At 39.1% G+C, this 17,784-nt stretch overlaps 1 pseudogene; it reads right to left on the reverse strand.

Annotated features, from left to right (window-relative positions):
* Window positions 1-9,043: 9,043 nt before the first annotated feature.
* LOC129551395 (myogenic factor 5 pseudogene) lies at window positions 9,044-9,897 on the reverse strand (annotated as a pseudogene).
* Between the last annotated feature and the right edge of the window lie 7,887 nt (window positions 9,898-17,784).

Raw genomic sequence — 17,784 nt, forward strand, 5'->3', positions numbered from 1 at the left:
CTTTTCTTCTCACCTTCAATGCATGTTACTGCTCATTAGGATGATGATAATAATTGGAAGACAAACATTTTCATCCACAAATGCTTTCTGAGTGCTCTGGGAGTAATGCCATTATATTATAATAAACATTGTTGTACGGATTCTATGTTCTGTGTAAATTAATTTGCTCCTGCTGGAAAAGGAGCAAAGTGGAGGGAGTGAAATGAAGGAGGTAGTAACAGAAGACATCATGACCACTATTCTTAACTGTGCTTTAGATCCTTCTTCTAAAGTCTTTCTTTCTCTTTCTCCTCCCATTCCCTTCTCTACCTCTCCTTTCTTCTGTCTCCTCCTCTTGCTTTTTCTCCTTCATCCATCATAAACGAAGAGTGAAGAAAATAATTTCCTGGGCATTAGAAGATTGGTTCAGCTGGATACCATAGAATCCATTCAGGTGAAGTTTTCTCTTACTGGTTATATTTTAATTTTTGGCTAAAGAACTAAAAAAAAATTAAAAATCCCAAAGCTAAAATTTCTGAAATGCATAGGTTGTTTACAATGTTTAATTCCATTACTTTGCTTCTACATCTCTTCTTTGGCAACACTGACTCTTCTAATGCAGACTTATTAACCTCCTCCAATGTTACTGTGAGTTAAGGAGGTCACATCTATGTCTGCCCATAATATTGTTTCTAGATGTCTCTCATAATTTCTTCATTATAGAACTTCCTTTATAAGTCATACCAATTTTTCTAATGTTTTGTTCTACCTTGCTCTACCATCTATCAATCTTTAAGTTCATTTCTATCCAGATCAATCATTTAACACCTTTTTCTATATTTTCCTATCTCTTCTACTCTTTCCCTTTTGAATCATCTTATGTCTTTTATCTTGTGTATTGTTTCAGAACTTTTTTCAGACATGACTGACATAAATTCAACTCACATTGAATATTAATACATGGAATTGTGATATTTTTATGATTGGATCCTTGGTCAGCCAAGGACATCAGGAATCTATTTTTGTGTTTTGTTTTTCCCAATTTGTTGATTCTGTGCTATTTTTAACATAATAAATATATTTTTTGTTTACTTATAGAGATAAAATATATCTCCATATGATAACAGTGATCTCTTTTTATCCAGCCTTATGGGTCCTTTGTAGTTAATACTCAAAATGAGTTCTACCAAGCATCAATCATCTATCAATTATTAATCATCTATCTTCCAGTATTTATATCAATAAATGAAAAAAATCTATTGTCCTTGTTTGAATCACCAAATATGGTTACCAAACAAGAGAAGTAATACATGGTTGGTAAAGGAAACTGGAAAGTGCTGTTCCTAGGTGGTGTCCAACTCTTTGAATCTTCATGGACTGTAGCCTGCCAGGCTCCCTCTGTACATGGGATTCTCCAGGCAAGAATGCTAGAGTGGGTTGCTGTGCCTTCCTCCAGGGGATCTTCCTGACTCAGGAATCAAACCTGGGTCTCCTGCTTGGCAGACCAGCCTGTCTCCCACACTGCTGCCAGGTGCTCTATGAAAACCATAGATATGACCATGTCTTTCACCAACTTGAAGTCCTTCACTGTCTTTCTTACCTTGAAGAGAAAGTCTGTACTCTCAAGCATGGTCTTCATGGTGTTTGTGATCAGTTGCATGTCTCTTCATGGCCTCCACCTTGGTAGGTATATTCTTCCCAGAGTCTCTTGGAAAACTCAATTATCAGTTTAAAACAATACAAAATTTTATCCTATAATTCTGGATGTCAGAGGTCTGAAACAGGATTCCTGGGCTATGATCAATGTGTTGACAGGCCAGTATTTCTCTTAGAAGCTACAAGGGAGAATGTGTTTCTTTCCCTTTTCCACTGTCTAGAGCCTGCTTGATTTCTTTGGCTACTGGCTCCTTCTTCTATCTCCAAAGATAACAGCACAGTGTCTTTAAATCTATTTCCTTTCTGTCCTTGGTTTGAAACACCTCCTCTGACTTTCTTTGCTCCCACTTAATAAAAAGCCTTGTGACCATAATGGACACACTCTTATGATGGAAGACATGCTGGGCTGGAAGAAGCACAAGATGCATTCAAGATTTCTGGGAGAAATATCAATAACCTCAGCTATGCAGATGACACCACCCTTATGGCAGAAAGTGAAGAAGAACTAAAGAGCCTCTTGATGAAAGTAAAAGAGGAGAGTGAAAGAGTTGATTTAAAGCTCAACATTCAGAAAACTAAGATAATGGCATCCAGTCCCATCACTTCATGGCAAATAGATGGGGAAACAGTGGAAACAGTCGCTGACTTTATTTTTCTGGGCTCCAAAATCACTGCAGATGGTGATTGCAGCCATGAAATTAAAAAATGCTTACTCCTTGGAAGGCAAGTTATGACCAATCTAGACAGCATATTGAAAAGCAGAGACATTACTTTATCAACAAAGGTCCATCTAGTCAAGGCTCTGGTTTTTCCAATAGTCATGTATGGATGTGAGAGTTGGACTATAAAGAAAGCTGAGCGGCAAAGAATTGATGCTTTTGAACTGTGGTGCTGGAGAAGGCTCTTGTGAATCCCTTGGACTGCATGGAGATCCAACCAGTCCATCCTAAAGGAGATCAGTCCTGGGTGTTTATTGGAAGAACTGATGTTGAAGCTGAAACTCCAATACTTTGGCCACCTGATGCAAAGAGCTGACTCATTTGAAAAGACCCTTATGCTGGGAGGGATTGAGGGCAGGAGGAGAAGGGGACAACAGAGGATGAGATGGTTGGATAGTATCACCAACTCAATGGACATGGGTTTGGGTAGACTCCAGGAGTTGGTGATGAACAAGAAGGCCTGGTGTGCTGCGGTTCATGGGGTGGCGGAGAGTCGGACACGACTGATCGACTGAACTGAATTGAACTGAAGGATCATATAGCAACAATGTATCCTGCTTGAGGACAGTTTCTCCTTCTTGAAAACCTCTTATCCTGTTCCTCTGAAAAGGCAGAGGAAGCAGAGATCAAATTGCCAACATCCCCTGGATCATCAAAAAAGCAAGAGTTCCAGAAAAACATCTATTTCTGCTTTATTGACTATGCCAAAGCCTTTGACTGTGTGGATCACAATACACTGTGGAAAATTCTGAAAGAGATGGGAATACTAGACCATGTGATCTGCCTCTTAACTCTGTATGAAGATCAGGAAGCAACAGTTAGAACTGGACATGGAACAACAGACTGGTTCCAAATCGGGAAAGGAGTACGTCAAGCCTGTATATTGTCACCCTGCTTATTTAACGTATATGCAGAGTACATCGTGAGAAATGCTGGACTGGATGAAGCACAAGCTGGAATCAAGATTGCCAGGAGAAATATCAATAGCCTCATATATGCAGACGACACCACCCCTATGGCAGAAGGTGAAGAACTAAAGAGCTTCTCGATGAAAATGAAAGAGGAGAGTGAAAAAGTTGGCTTAAAGCTCAACATTTAAAAAACAGAGATCATGGCATCCAATCCCATCACTTCATGGCAAAGAGATGGGTAAACAGTAGAAACAGTGGCAAACTTTATTTTGGGGGGCTCCAAAATCACTGCAGATGGTGATTTCAGCCATGAAATTAAAAGACACTTACTCCTTGGGAGGAAAGTTATGACCAATGTAGACAGCATATTAAAAAGTAGAGACGTTACTGTACCAACAAAGGTCCCTCTAGTCAAGGCTATGGTTTTTCCAGTAGTCATGTATGGATGGGAGAATTGGACTAAAAAGAAAGCTGAGTGCTGAAGAATTGATGCTTTTGAACTGTGGTGTTGGAGAAGACTCTTGAGAGTCCCTTGGACTGCAAGGAGATCCAACCAGTCCATCCTAAAGGAAATCAGTCTTGAGTATTCATTGGAAGGATTGATGTTGAAGTTGAAACTCCAATACTTTGGCCACCTGATGTGAAATGCTGACTCATTTGAAAAGACGTTGATTCTGGGAAAGATTGAAGGCAGGAGGAGAAGGGGAGGACAGAGGATGAGATGGTTGGATGGCATCACTGACTCAATGGACGTGAGTTTGAGTAAACTCCAGGAGTTGGTGATGGACTAGGAGGCCTGGCATGCTGAAGTCCATGGGGTCGCAAAGAGACAGGACTGGGTGACTGAACTGAACTGAAGTGTACTATCCTGTTTTCTTAAAATGTATATTATAGGAGTGGGTCTGGTAAGATATTTCTACTGTTCGTTCTAATCCTGTCATCTTAAAAAGTAAATTGAGGGAGTGGGTCTAGTAAGATCTTATAATCTTGAGACATTCTTTTGATTTATTGTAATAACCAGTTTAAAAATGTATGTTGCTCCCTTGCTAAGATTAGCAAGGGGGTACTCTCCATCCCCTTTCTGATGTCTATGTCAGAAGCATTCTCTGTCCCTTTTCATACTTTAATAAAACTCTGCTACACAAAAGCTCTTGAGTGATCAAGCCTGTTCCCCGGTCCTGAAGCTAAATCTTCTTCTTTGGAGATCACGAATCTGACACCGTTCACTGTAAGCTATGAGTGGTAGAACAATGCTCTTTGAACAATAACCCTGCAAATGGAGATAGGTTTTGTGTACCCTCTGCCCAAATTCATATGTTGAAACTCTGATCCCCAGTGAGAAGGTATTAGCATGGTGGCCTTTGGAGATCAATCCTAGGTGTTCATTGGAAGGACTGATGCTAAAGCTGAAACTCCAATACTTTGGCCACCTCATGCAACGAGTTGACTCACTGGAAAAGACTCTGATGCTGGGAGGGATTGGGGGTGGGAGGAGACGGGGACGACAGAGAATGAGATGGCTGGATGGCATCACCGACTCGATGGACATGAGTTTGAGTGAACTCCGGGAGTTGGTGATGGACAGGAAGGCCTGGCGTGCTGTGATTCATGGGGTCGCGGAGAGTCGGACACGACTGAGCGACTGAACCAAACTGAACTGAATTGAAAGTGATGATGGTGGAGCCCCTAAGATGGAATTAGTATGCTTATAGGAAGAAAGAGACAAGAGCTCCCTCTGCTCTCTGCCATGTGAGGAAGTAGCACAAAGACAGCCACCTGCAAACCAGGAACTAATTCTTACCAGAACCTGACCTTGCTGCTACCTTGATCTTGGATTTACCACCTCCAGACCTGTGAGAAATCAATTTTTATTGTTTAACCCACTTAGTCTGTGGTATTTGTTACAGCAGCCTGAACTTGCAGGATAGAACACTTTCCTAAAAGAAGAGATGGATTTCCAGAAGAATCTCAGATGGCCTCACACAACTGTTTTCTACTATTCTTATCAGTCTTTACTTGACTGACATGACCTGGCATTCTCTGTAGATAATCTGCAAGGTCTCAATAATATTTATCAACTCTCACTCTCAACAGAGGTCTTTACTTTGCATCTCAAAGGTGGTTGCTACTAATGAGAGCTTTATCAACATCACCGTTGCTTTATTTGTCCAGCCTCATGTTTTTCATCATCATTTATATTCTTGTCTGTTGTATCATCTGATACTAACCAGAGATTATGAATATGAATATGAAAGTCGTTCAATGGTGTCCGACTCTTTGCGACCCCCTGGGCTATACGGTCCACGGAATTCTCCAGGCCAGAATACTGGCGTGAGTAGTCTTTCCCTTCTCCAGGGGATCTTTTCAACCCAGAGATTGAACCCAGGTCTCCCGCATTACAGGTAGATTCTTTACCCGCTGAGCCACAAGGGAAGCTCCAACCAGCGATTAATGAATGACTAAACCAGTCCATTCTAAAAGAGATCAGTCCTGGGTGTTCATTGGAAGGACTGATGCTAAAGCTGAATCTCCAATAATTTGGCCACCTCATGCGAAGTGTTGACTCATTGGAAAAGACTCTGATGCTGGGAGGGATTGGGGGCGGGAGGAGAAGGGGACGACAGAGAATGAGATGGCTGGATGGCATCACTGACTCGATGGACATGAGTTAGTGAACTCAGGTAGTTGGTGATGGACACGTAGGCCTGGCGTGCTGCGATTCATGGGTCGCAAAGAGTCAGACACGACTGAGCGAATGAACTGAACTGAACTGAACTGAATAATTGATTCCCAAATCTTTATATATTTCCCAGGTCCCTCAGCTGAGCTTTGTTTTCAATCCCTGCTGGGCCTTTTGTGCCTGTTTATCTCATTTATCTCATTGAAATTCTTAAATATATATTTTCAAAGTCAAACTCATTTTCTTTCTTCTAAGCTCTTTCTGGAATTTTTCTTTCTGTTACTAACATCATCCTCATCAAAGTTGTAAACATGGAGTTATCTTTGTTCCTACACCCAGCCCCCCTTTTTTTTCATTTCTAGCCAGTGTTTAAAATTCAATACAATTTGTTTCTTAATTGTATGTGGCTGTGATTTAATTCTCCTTGTCTCTCATTGGAATCACTGTAATAGGCTTGTTGCTTTCCATGCTATCTCTCTGTAACTTTGCCCAGTAAATATTTCAAAACTGAGATTATTATTATAATTTTAGCATCTCAAAATTCTTCAGTGCTCCCCCAATGCACTGAGAGCTAAGTAATAATCCTTCAGTTGCATAATAATGTTTTATAATTAACTAGGCACTTTGCATCCATTATCATATTTTTTATCACAGAAGTAGACTTATAAAATATTCTAGCTTTTATAATGAATGAGGAAACTAAAATGCACAGATGTAGGATTTTTGGATAGGCTTATATGGTTAGTGATAGAGATTTACACCATAACAAGTGTACTCAAATCCACTCTTCTTTGAGACAGAGGAACTTTTCTCATTTAGCCTTTCAATGCCTTCCATTGGGAGGGCCTGTTTTACCCCTCTGACCTTACATGTTATCACCACTGCCCCTTAACTTATGACTTAACACTTCTCTAATTTGAATCACTGTAATGTTATTTATTTGTGAAATTGACTCCATCTCTGCATTTTGCTATCCTATATATTCCTCTAATTCTTCATGAAATCTACTGATATTGATTCTGTGTGATCTCTCCCTTGTACTTTTTGTTCTTGTTTTGGGTGTGTGTACTTTTATCATTTGCCCAAAAGCTTTTGAAATTATACATATTCCCAAGTGCTTAATACAAACAGGACCTTTCATTTCTGATCCAATCAAGACACAAATGTTAATTTAACATATCTTATTCCTATCTATACCATGTTTAAAAGATCATGAGAATTCTGATGCTGGGTTTGACCCCAGGATTCTATCTTTAGTGGAAGAAAGAACAAATACGTATTAAAACAAATTTATTCTGACACTTGTCAAAACAGTAAGAAAAATTTTATCAGGACTGTTGTAGTAGGTGTCAAGATTACTGGAATGGAAGAGAGAGATACAGCAGACAGCTGTGGATTTACAGTCAACCAGAAGAATGAGGGGGGTCAGTGGGTGGAAAATTAGTAAGACAAGACATCAAGGGGAGCGAGTCTTGCTACACTGACCTAACAGGATTCTTACTGAAGGCAGACCAGGGTTATCAGAGATCAAGGTTTGTGGATTCTCACTAAACTGACTTAGCAGGATTTCTGTTACAACTATACTAGGTAGACCAAAGGCAGGATGCAAGGATGAAACTGAGTTGAAAAGAAGACTTAGAAGAAGGCGTCTAAAGTTTGGTCAAACAGAGAGTCTTTGCCACATGGTAGAGATAGGATAGGAGAGAAACAATGGTTTTCTTTCCCTGCTGCTGCTGCTGCTGCTAAGTCACTTCAGTCGTGTCCGACTCTGTGCGACCCCATAGACGGCAGCCCACCTTTCCCTATACGTGTCCATTTCCCTCAGTTTGCTGAGGGAAAAATTATGGATAAATGATTAATGATTTTTTTTCCCTTAACTTCTTTCAGTCTATCTGTAGATTTATCTCACCCTACCCTTAGGAGGTGTTATCTGTCTTGTGGGGCAATGTAGACATGTGTATGAGTCCTATGCACGGTGTCCATACTATTTCTGGTAGTAACTGCACACCTTCTCCCAGAGTTTGCCTTTCACAATGGAAAAATCCTCTCGTAGCATCTTACCCTTTTTTTTTTCTGCTTTGTTTTTGCAACCTTTCTTAGACTTTGTCTATTTCAATTTTAGCTATCTCATGCTGTGACAATAAAGCTGTAAACATTTTTCCAGATGGCAAAACATAAAAATAGTTTCAAAGTTTGAGATAATATCTTATATGTTCTTTTGAATATGACATATGCCAATGATTGATATTTTAGTTGCATTCTTGATCAAGTCAAATTTTAAGCTTTTGTCATTAAGACTGAGGTCTTAAATGATACCTTAGAGTTGATAATTATAATACAAATTGTTTTCTCATTTTCACTACTTCCTTATACAAAAAATGATCAGCCACTTATAAATGCATTCAAAATTTTGTCAAGACTATTTTCTAGCCTGCTGTAGTAGGTTAATAATCTATTTTATTTACCTTTATTTTCAGGTCATATTTTCCAATACTTTAGTTATCTGAAAGATTCTTGCCTTCTTAAAATTTCAGGATGATATGACGAATTACCTTTGCATTTCTCCATTTAAGATATTGCTTATTTTAATTTATATTTTATAAATTTACAAATATCCAGAAGCAAAGACACCAATGTTCATGATACTTATGCACCATTAAGATTTTTTTTTCATAGATTAAAATTGTATTTCTTATAAGAAAATGTTAAAATATATACCATTAGGCAGTATTGTTATATTTTATTTAACACAATATAAATCAAGGGATTAAAGAGAAAAGCAAAACTGTTAAATATATTTAAAACTCCCTATAACCGATTTACATCTATTCTAATGTTTTAAAGAAAAGAAGCACTAAACATCAGAGGTAATATTTTGATAAGCAAAATTTATAAAAAATGTAAGTTAAGCATTCCAGTAAACTACCTTTGATGAACTGCCCCTATAAGAAATAATATCATTGGAACTATATATCTAAAGCAAAGATGAAGGAAAAGAAGAAAAAAAGAAAGTATAAATTGCAATAGTGACTTTTTAAATACACTTTCTTATAAAGTGGCAAGATAATATTTACAAATTTACAACAGAAAAGAAATGCTTATTTACAGGTTGTCTTGCTTTTGGAATTTTGGTGCTTCCTTCCTCCTGTGTAATAGGCCCTCTGGCAGAACTGATCTAGATTTTTAGTTCGTAGCACATGATAGATGAGCCTGGAACTAGAGGCCCCTGGAGTTGCAGGCTGAGAATCAGTGCTGGCAACTGGGGAGAGAGAGGCTGGGTCCTGGAGAGGCAATCCAGGTTGCTCTGAGTTGGTGATCCGATCCACTATGCTGGATAAGCAATCCAAGCTGAATAAGGAGCTTTTATCTGTGGCATATTCACTTGGTACATCAGGACAGTAGACACTGTCAAAACTGCTGCTCTTTCTGGACCAGATAGGGCTGTTACATTCAGGCATGCCATCGGAGCAGCTGGAGGTGGGGCTGGTGGGCTCAGAGCAGCTCTGAGCTGGCGATAGTAGTTCTCCACCTGTTCCCTTAGCAGCTCCTGCAGGCTCTCAATGTAGCGGATGGTATTCCTGAGGACCTCCACCTTGGGCAGCCTCTGGTTAGGGTTGGTCGTGGTGCACCGCTTGAGTGTGTGGAAAGCCTGGTCGACCTTCTTCAGGCATCTCCGGTCGCGCATGGTGGCCGCCTTCCGCCGATCCATGGTGGTGGACTTCCTCTTGCATGCTTTGCAGGCCCACATGAGGCAGTGGCCGGCCTGGTGGTGGCCCGTGGGTGCTCGCACATGCTCGTTCTCGTCTGAGCCTTGCAGGTCTGCCTTGTGAGCCCCGAAAGCAGCCACTCGAGGCTCAAACTTGTCCCCGAACTCGCCCTCGGGGGATGGGATGCAGGAGCCGTCGTAGAAGTACTCAGAGGGCGAGAACTGGCAGCCGTCCATCATGTCCATCGTCTGCAGAGAGGCAGGGGGTGGGCCTGGACAGCAGCGAGATAGATAGGGCAGAAACCGGAGCCTGGCGCCGCTGAGGGCAGGGAAATCCCGGGCCGAGCTCCCTGGTCGGTGTCTCTGGTAATTAACAAGGGCAGACAAGATTTTTAAAATGTTAAAATTTTGTCAGATTCACTTTTTAGGGAGTAAAATAGTATAGAATCAGTTTACATCTCTTGTACTCTCCTGAAACCTATTCCCCTCATTCATTCCTAGAAATAATCACTTTGTTAAATTTGTTTCCCATGGAATATAGCTAGACACTCTTGGAAAGTTAACAGCATGCAGTTTCTCTTGGTCAGGTGATCATCTCTCTAGATCAGATTTCTACATACTTATCTCTACGAAACTTCTCCATGGTCTTCCAGAAACATAAATGAGCCTTTTGAAATCATAGATATGTAACAGTGCTTGCTTTTCGTGTGTCACATGATTCCACCTCTGGCTTCACATTCTAATTAACCAATTATCTCCAGGGTATGCATATCTTAAGGAAAAGAAATGTTATTTTAGTTCAGCCTATGTGACAGCAGAAAACTTGCATCTCAGTTATAATCAAGTGTAGGTCACATGCCAGGAGAATGACAGGAGAACAAAAGCTCTGAGTACATTAGACTGTCAGCAGATTTATCTTTTTCCAGCTAAATTAACTTCAGCAACAATTATTTAAAATATCAGAAATATCTTTTTAGAATGTAATTTTAACAATCATTCTGACCCCCATGAAGAGTTATAAAGATAGTAACAATGATTCATGTAAAAAAAAAAACTCATTTTAAATTAAATTAAAAGAAGATAATATGTTCTAATTTTTATTGATAGAAAAAATGAAACATGGAAGTAAAAATAATATTTTCAATCTTTAGAAAGAAACAAATTAAAGTTACTCATTTATTGTTCTTTATTTCCTCTACATTCCTTCCAATAAGAGTGACCGGTGGAAATGAGAAATATCATGGGAAGGCAATTATTTCCGTCTAGACACAGATACCTAAACTAGGATAGCTAATCTCAGCCACAGCAGCTATTCAGGGAACCGTGATAATATGGGAGGTAAAACAAACCAAAAAAATAAAATAAAAGGCCAGAAAAGAGAGTCTGTACATGCTAAGCACTTCATTACTACTTAATAACAGTTATTAAATGATAATCATACTTTTTACACAGAGCTTTGAAAAACTTTCCCACCAAAGCCCATTCAGAGTTACCCCACTACTTTATCAACAAAAACAAATATGGACTTCCCCAGTGTTTGGGGCTCCATGCTTCCACACAGTGGGCATGGGTTCAACCCTTGCTTGGAGAACTAAGATCCCACATGTTGTCCGATGTAACCAAAATCAAAACAAAACAAATGTAATATGTAAAATGCAACTTTGACACTGAGGAATTTATGTCTAATTCTGGTTTTTCCAAGTTATTTAGTTTTACAAGCAAATTTTGTTTTTCTAATAAAACTTTTATTTTTATAAAAACGTATCCACTGTAGAGGAAAAACTTCAATTTTTAAATTGTCAGGATATTCCTATACCATATTAATGAATTGACAAAGAAAACACATTTCCACTGTGCCTAGAAATTTGGATGTCAACTTTTCTATTGGCTTCACCTGGGTGACATGTACAGCATCCCACTGAGGTGAAGCCACCAGGTACTACCTAGGTAAGTTTCTGGGGTGACAAAGCAGTACCTGATCTGGACAGTTCAATGTCCTAATTCCTAAGCTAGCTGCTAAGGATATAAGAATGAATAAGAGAGTTATGCCACTCGAAAGTTAGAAGAGAAGAAATGTATTTTAAATGATCAATGATGTTCATGGCCAAGGGATTTAACAGAGGAAAAGGCAAAGGAAAATGCAACAAAAACAGAATCCTGATGATATCAGGGAAGCTTCAGGTACATTTCAGGTATATGTAATAGATATGTGGACCTTGAGTAAAGAATGATTTTCAAATGTAAGAGGTTAATAAAGTTGAATAATCTATATATTAAATATATTAAACAATGTTACTTGTTTTAAGAGAAGTGTACTTTTGATTACATAATCTTTCGGTAATCTTCTCAACAACTTTATCAGAGTGACAAACCTCAAATCATTGCATTACAACCACCCACCTGAATTCTGAAGCTTGGATCCTTCATTTAATCTATCCAAGATTCCACAAATCTGTACCTCTACTTTCTTTATTCTTAGTAATAACTTTCATTCTATAAGCTACCAGCACAAAGTGAACTAATGTTAATAATTGACAAGTCACTTTTGTATGTTTACTTTTCAAAATGGTAAAATACATTCTTACTGTATTCATTGTTCATAATTTTTGAAAGTTTTTTTTACATAAATTCCTTGGCAACAGTAGATATGAACATTGTATATACTTAACAGCCCATCAAATGTAGAACTGAGGCCAAGTGGTTTTCATAAGGTTATGTGAGAATAAGAAAATGGAGTATTAAAAAATAGAAATTCTTTATTTCTTTATTATCTTAAATATCTGTATCTCTTCATAGTTCCTTAGGTCCATATTTTTATTCTCAAGTTACTTGCCAGTCATCATTTATGTAAGTTTGTAGTATTAAGTTGAAACGCAATATTATGTATTTGCATTTAGAGGAGGCCTTACAAATAGCTGTGAAAAGAAGAGAAGCAAAAAACTCTAAGAGGACACACCACAGCTGGACATGGCTCAAGGTCTTGGGGGGACTTAGGAGAGATAAGACCCCCACCTGGTGGAGCTGTGTTCCGGCAGAGAGACCATGAGCTATCAAGCCAGATTGATCCAGATAGAAGCACATGTTATGAGAATAAGAGAAAACGGGGCTGAATTACTCAACTGTAGGAATGCAGTCCACGGGCAGATGGATGGATAAACAAAGTGTGGTGCATCCACACAATGGAAAAAAAAAAAAAGAATAATGTGTATTTATTTGAAATTGAATCACAGAAGGATCTACAGATCTAAGTGAAAATGAAATGACCAAGGTTGTAGGAGTTTTACTCCTTAGAAAAGCACTTGGAGAATATGTAAAACCCCATCTTAAATCCCTTCTTAAAAACTCACCCACAATGTAAAAGGAGACACTTAAAGAACCAGGTGTTGTAAGAATCTGCTTATAGGACATGTTCGTCTCTTGAGAAGCTGGGAAGATGGACATTTTTCTCTCTTTATGTAAAAAGCCACACGCAAAGCCCCTTCTGGAAAAGATGCACAGTTTGTGATCATTGAATATTTGATTTAGATACTTCACTTTGCTGACTTGTTCTCCTTTCTTATTCCCTAGCACCCTTACCCAGGCAGCACACAAGTCCTGGCCTAGGAATTCAAACCCAGGTCCAGGGACAGAGGACCCAACAGATACAGGTACCCACAAAGCCATGGTCCAAAACACTCATGTCCATGCAGTCATTCACCTCTTTACCCTCCTGCACAAACATACGCAGACACCAAACACCTAAAACTTTGGAAGCAAAACGTATCTTACCTGGGCTGTAGAGTGGATGGAACATGGGCTTTGGAGCCAATGAGACCTGAGGTCACATCCCTGCCCATCATCTTGACTTGGACAAGCCATTTATTGTGATTCAATATTCATTTGTTTTTTTTATTTGTAAACTGTAGACAAGAACACTTAGGGTTGTTTCAAGAGTTAATGTATAGAAAGCACTCAGATGTACTGGTGTGTGTTTAGTCACTCAAAAAAAAAAAACAAAAAGCAAAGGAGAAAAGGAAAGATATAATCATCTGAATGCAGAGTTCCAAAGAATAGCAAGGAGAGATAAGAAAGTCTTCCTCAGTGATCAGTGCAAAGAAATGGAGGAAAACAACAGAATGGGAAAGACAAGAGATCTCTTCAAGAAAATTAGAGATTCCAAGGAAACATTTCATGCAAAGATGGGCTCGATAAAGGACAGAAATGGTATGGACCTAACAGAAGCAGAAGATATTAAGAAGAGGTGGCAAGAATACACAGAAGAACTGTACAAAAAAGATCTTCATGACCAAGATAGTCACGATAACGTGATCACTGACCTAGAGCCAGACATCTTGCAATGTGAAGTCAAGTGGGCCTTAGAAAGCATCACTACCAACAAAGCTAGTGGAGGTGATGGAATTCCAGTTGAGCTATTTCAAATCCTGAAAGATGATGCTGTGAAAGTGCTGCACTCAATATGCCAGCAAATTTGGAAAACTCAGCAGTGGCCACAGGACTGGAAAAGGTCAGTCTTCATTCCAATCCCAAAGAAAGGCAATGCCAAAGAATGCTCAAACTACCGCACAATTGCACTCATCTCACACGCTAGTAAAGTCATGCTCAAAATTCTCCAAGTCAGGCTTCAGCAATATGTGAACCGTGAACTCCCAGATGTTCAAGCAGGTTTTAGAAAAGGCAGAGGCACCAGAGATTAAATAGCCAACATCCGCTGGATCATGGAGAAAGCAAGAGAGTTCCAGAAAAACATCTATTTCTGCTTCATTGACTATGCCAAAGCCTTTGACTGTGTGGATCACAATAACTGGAAAATTCTGAAAGAGATGGGAATCCCAGACCACCTGACCTGCCTCTTGAGAAACCTGTATGCAGGTCAGGAAGCAACAATCAGAACTGTACATGGAACAACAGACTGGTTCCAGATAGGAAAAGGAGTACGTCAAGGTTGTATATTGTCACCTTGCTTATTTAACTTATATGCAGATTACATTATGAGGAACTTTGGGCTGGAAGAAGCACAAGCTGCAATCAAGATTGCTGGGAGAAATATCAAAACCTCAGATATGCAGATGACACTACCCTTATGGCAGAAAGTGAAGAGGAACTCAAAAGCCTCTTGAGGAAAGTGAAAGAGGAGAGTGAAAAGGTTGGCTTGAAGCTCAACCTTCAGAAAACCAAGATCATGGCATCTGGTCCCATCACTTCATGGGAAATAGATGGAAAAACAGTGGAAACCGTGTCAGACTTTATGTTTTTGGGCTCCAAAATCACTGCAGATGGTGATTGCAGCCATGAAATTAAAAGACGCTTACTCCTTGGAAGGAAACTTATGACCAAACTTGATAGTATATTAAAAAGCAGAGATATCACTTTGCCAATAAAGGTCCGTCTAGTCAAGGCTATGGTTTTTCCCGTGGTCATGTATGGATGTGAGAGTTGGACTGTGAAGAAAGCTGATCGCCGAAGAATTGATGGTTTTGAACTGTGGTGTTGGAGAAGACTCTTGAGAGTCCCTTGGACTGCAAGGAGATCCAACCAGTCCATTCTAAAGGAGATCAATCCTGGGTGTTCATTGGAAAGACTGATGCTAAAGCTGAAACTGCAATACTTTGGCCACCTCATGCGACGAATTGACTCACTGGAGAACACTCTGATGCTAGGAAAGGTTGGGGGTGGGAGGAGAAGGGGACGACAGATAATGAGATGGCTGGATGGCATCACCGACTCTGTGGACATGAGTTTGAGTGAACTCCAGGAGTTGGTGATGGACAGGGAGGCCTGGAGTGCTGTGATTCATGGGGTCGCGGAGAGTCGGACACGACTGAGCGACTGAACCGAACTGAATATTACACAGTCATTTATTTTAATTTTCATCTTTGATCTATTGTTTGCCAATTTAATATGCAGTGAGAAACAGAAATTTAAAGAACTAAACAGAGGAAAAAGGATAACACCAAAAATATTGAAATCAGAGAAGCAAGAACATGGGACTACCATACAGGCAAGGAAGAGGGCAGAGGAGGGTTATTTATCAACAACAAATAGAAAGAAAACCTTAAAAAGATTACAATTTGCAAAATTGTGGCTACTTAAAAATATGTGTAAGCTTTGAATTATTGTATTTCTAAGGATGTATTCTGACAATTCAGCTTCCCTGATGGCTCAGTGGTGAAGAATGTGCCTGCCAATGCAGGTGACACAGGTTTGATCCCTGGGTAAGGAAAATCCTCTGCAGAAGGAAATAGCAATGCACTCCAGTATTCTTGCCTGAGAAATCCCATGGACAGAGAAGCTTGGTGGTCTACAGTCCACAGGTTTGCAAAAGAGCTGGACATGACTTAGAGACTAAACAACAATAAAATTCTGATGAATAAGGATGTATATCTGAAATAATGGGACATATCTATAAATATATATGAAAATAATCTTCAAAGTAAAATGCTTTTATTACTGAAATAGTGACACAATCTGAATATCCATTTATAAGTTACAGTTTGTGAAGTGTGTAAATTTTATAAAAGGGCAAAGGCAATATTTTTAAAAGAATTGTATCCTATTAACATGGAAGAATGTTCATGGTATCTTTCTTAGGGAGAAAAGCAGATTATAAAACAGTATGGACAGTAGGCCCAGTTTCATAAAAATAATTTATCTACACTTATATTGCATATCTGAAAAACAATGTTATCTCTTATTCATATATTTATATAAGGTTTTACATTTTTCATTTTACTTATATGAATTTTCTATTATAATTTTCACAGCGAATTTGAGTTATTACATTAAAAAATTCACATTTGTCTGTGAACTTCCATACCTACGTTAATAAAAATATTTGACTAAATTTTGGCTTTTCTTCTGTTAATCTGCCTTTTGTCAGTTTAATTTGCAGGATCCCATACATTACACCTAAGAGAGCAGTGGAAAAGCTTTTCCTCCCTGACAGTGCCCTTTCTGACATAGAGAGAGATGGCCCCTTGGAGAGGTGCTGGTAGATTTTGTCAAACTTTTGTGGAGGGAAAGATCAAAACGCACTGTGTGTTACCTTTTCTAGTGGATATATTTCATAAGGAAGACAAATTGTTGTCCTTGAATTTTAACTATGATCTGTCTCTGCTTAGAGCTTAATAAGTAACTTTTTTTTCAAAGGAAAGAAGGGTAGTATAACCTGGTCTGGTCTAGTGAATTCTGCCAATGTAAATAAGACCCTATAGGGCCTTCCCCAGACAGACTCCATATCTTCTCCTTTAACTCCTCTTTAAAGTACCTCGATAATAGCATCTAATGCACATTTTCTGATGTGAAAGCCCCCACTAAATGAAAGATGTTAACTACTTGATGATGATAAGCATTGAGTCCGCAGGCCTCCAGGAGCCTGAGGGTTGATACATAAACTCCCATGACACTAACCTGTTACCTCATCATCGACTAATCAGGGAAATTCTGCATGAACTGATCAAATACATTGTAATCCCCTCCCCCACACTGCCTTTAAAAATGCTTCTCTGAAATCCATGGTGGAGTTTAGGCTTTTTGAGTGCTAGTTGTCCTGGACTCCTTGTCTGGTGCCTTACTATAAATGCTGCACGTTCCTTCACCACAACCCAGTGTTGATAGACTGGTTTTACTGCATGCAGGTGAGTGACCCAAGTTTAGTTCAGTAACACCAAAATTTATGTTTTAAATCAGATGACAAGAATCAATACCTCTTCCATGAACCTATAAAGCATAATAACAATAATAAGTAAACAAAATTTTGAAATATATAGAAAAATTATAAAGGAGACATTAACAATCACCCACAATATTGACACTTAAGATGATGACGACGATGATGATGATGTCTGATAGTGACAACAACGATGCAATTGTGATCATAATCATAGAAGCAACTAGCGTATATAGCACACTTACCCCATGTGGGCATTTTGCTTCATGTTTTATGTACGCAATCTTATAGAAGATGGAAAGCTATTGCTATCCCACTTTTAGAAGTGAGAAAAATCAAGTTTAGAGAGTTGGTATTTGAATTAGAAGAGGGTAGAGCACAGAAGCGGAGGAGGCAATGGCAAGCCACTCCAGTACTCTTGCCTAGAAAATCCCATGGATGGAGGAGCCTGGTAGACTGCAGTCCAT

Source organism: Moschus berezovskii, chromosome 1, assembly GCF_049115385.1.
Source record: "Moschus berezovskii isolate FMDL1 chromosome 1, NW_MosBer_1.0, whole genome shotgun sequence".
NCBI classification, from domain to species: Eukaryota; Metazoa; Chordata; class Mammalia; order Artiodactyla; family Moschidae; genus Moschus; species Moschus berezovskii.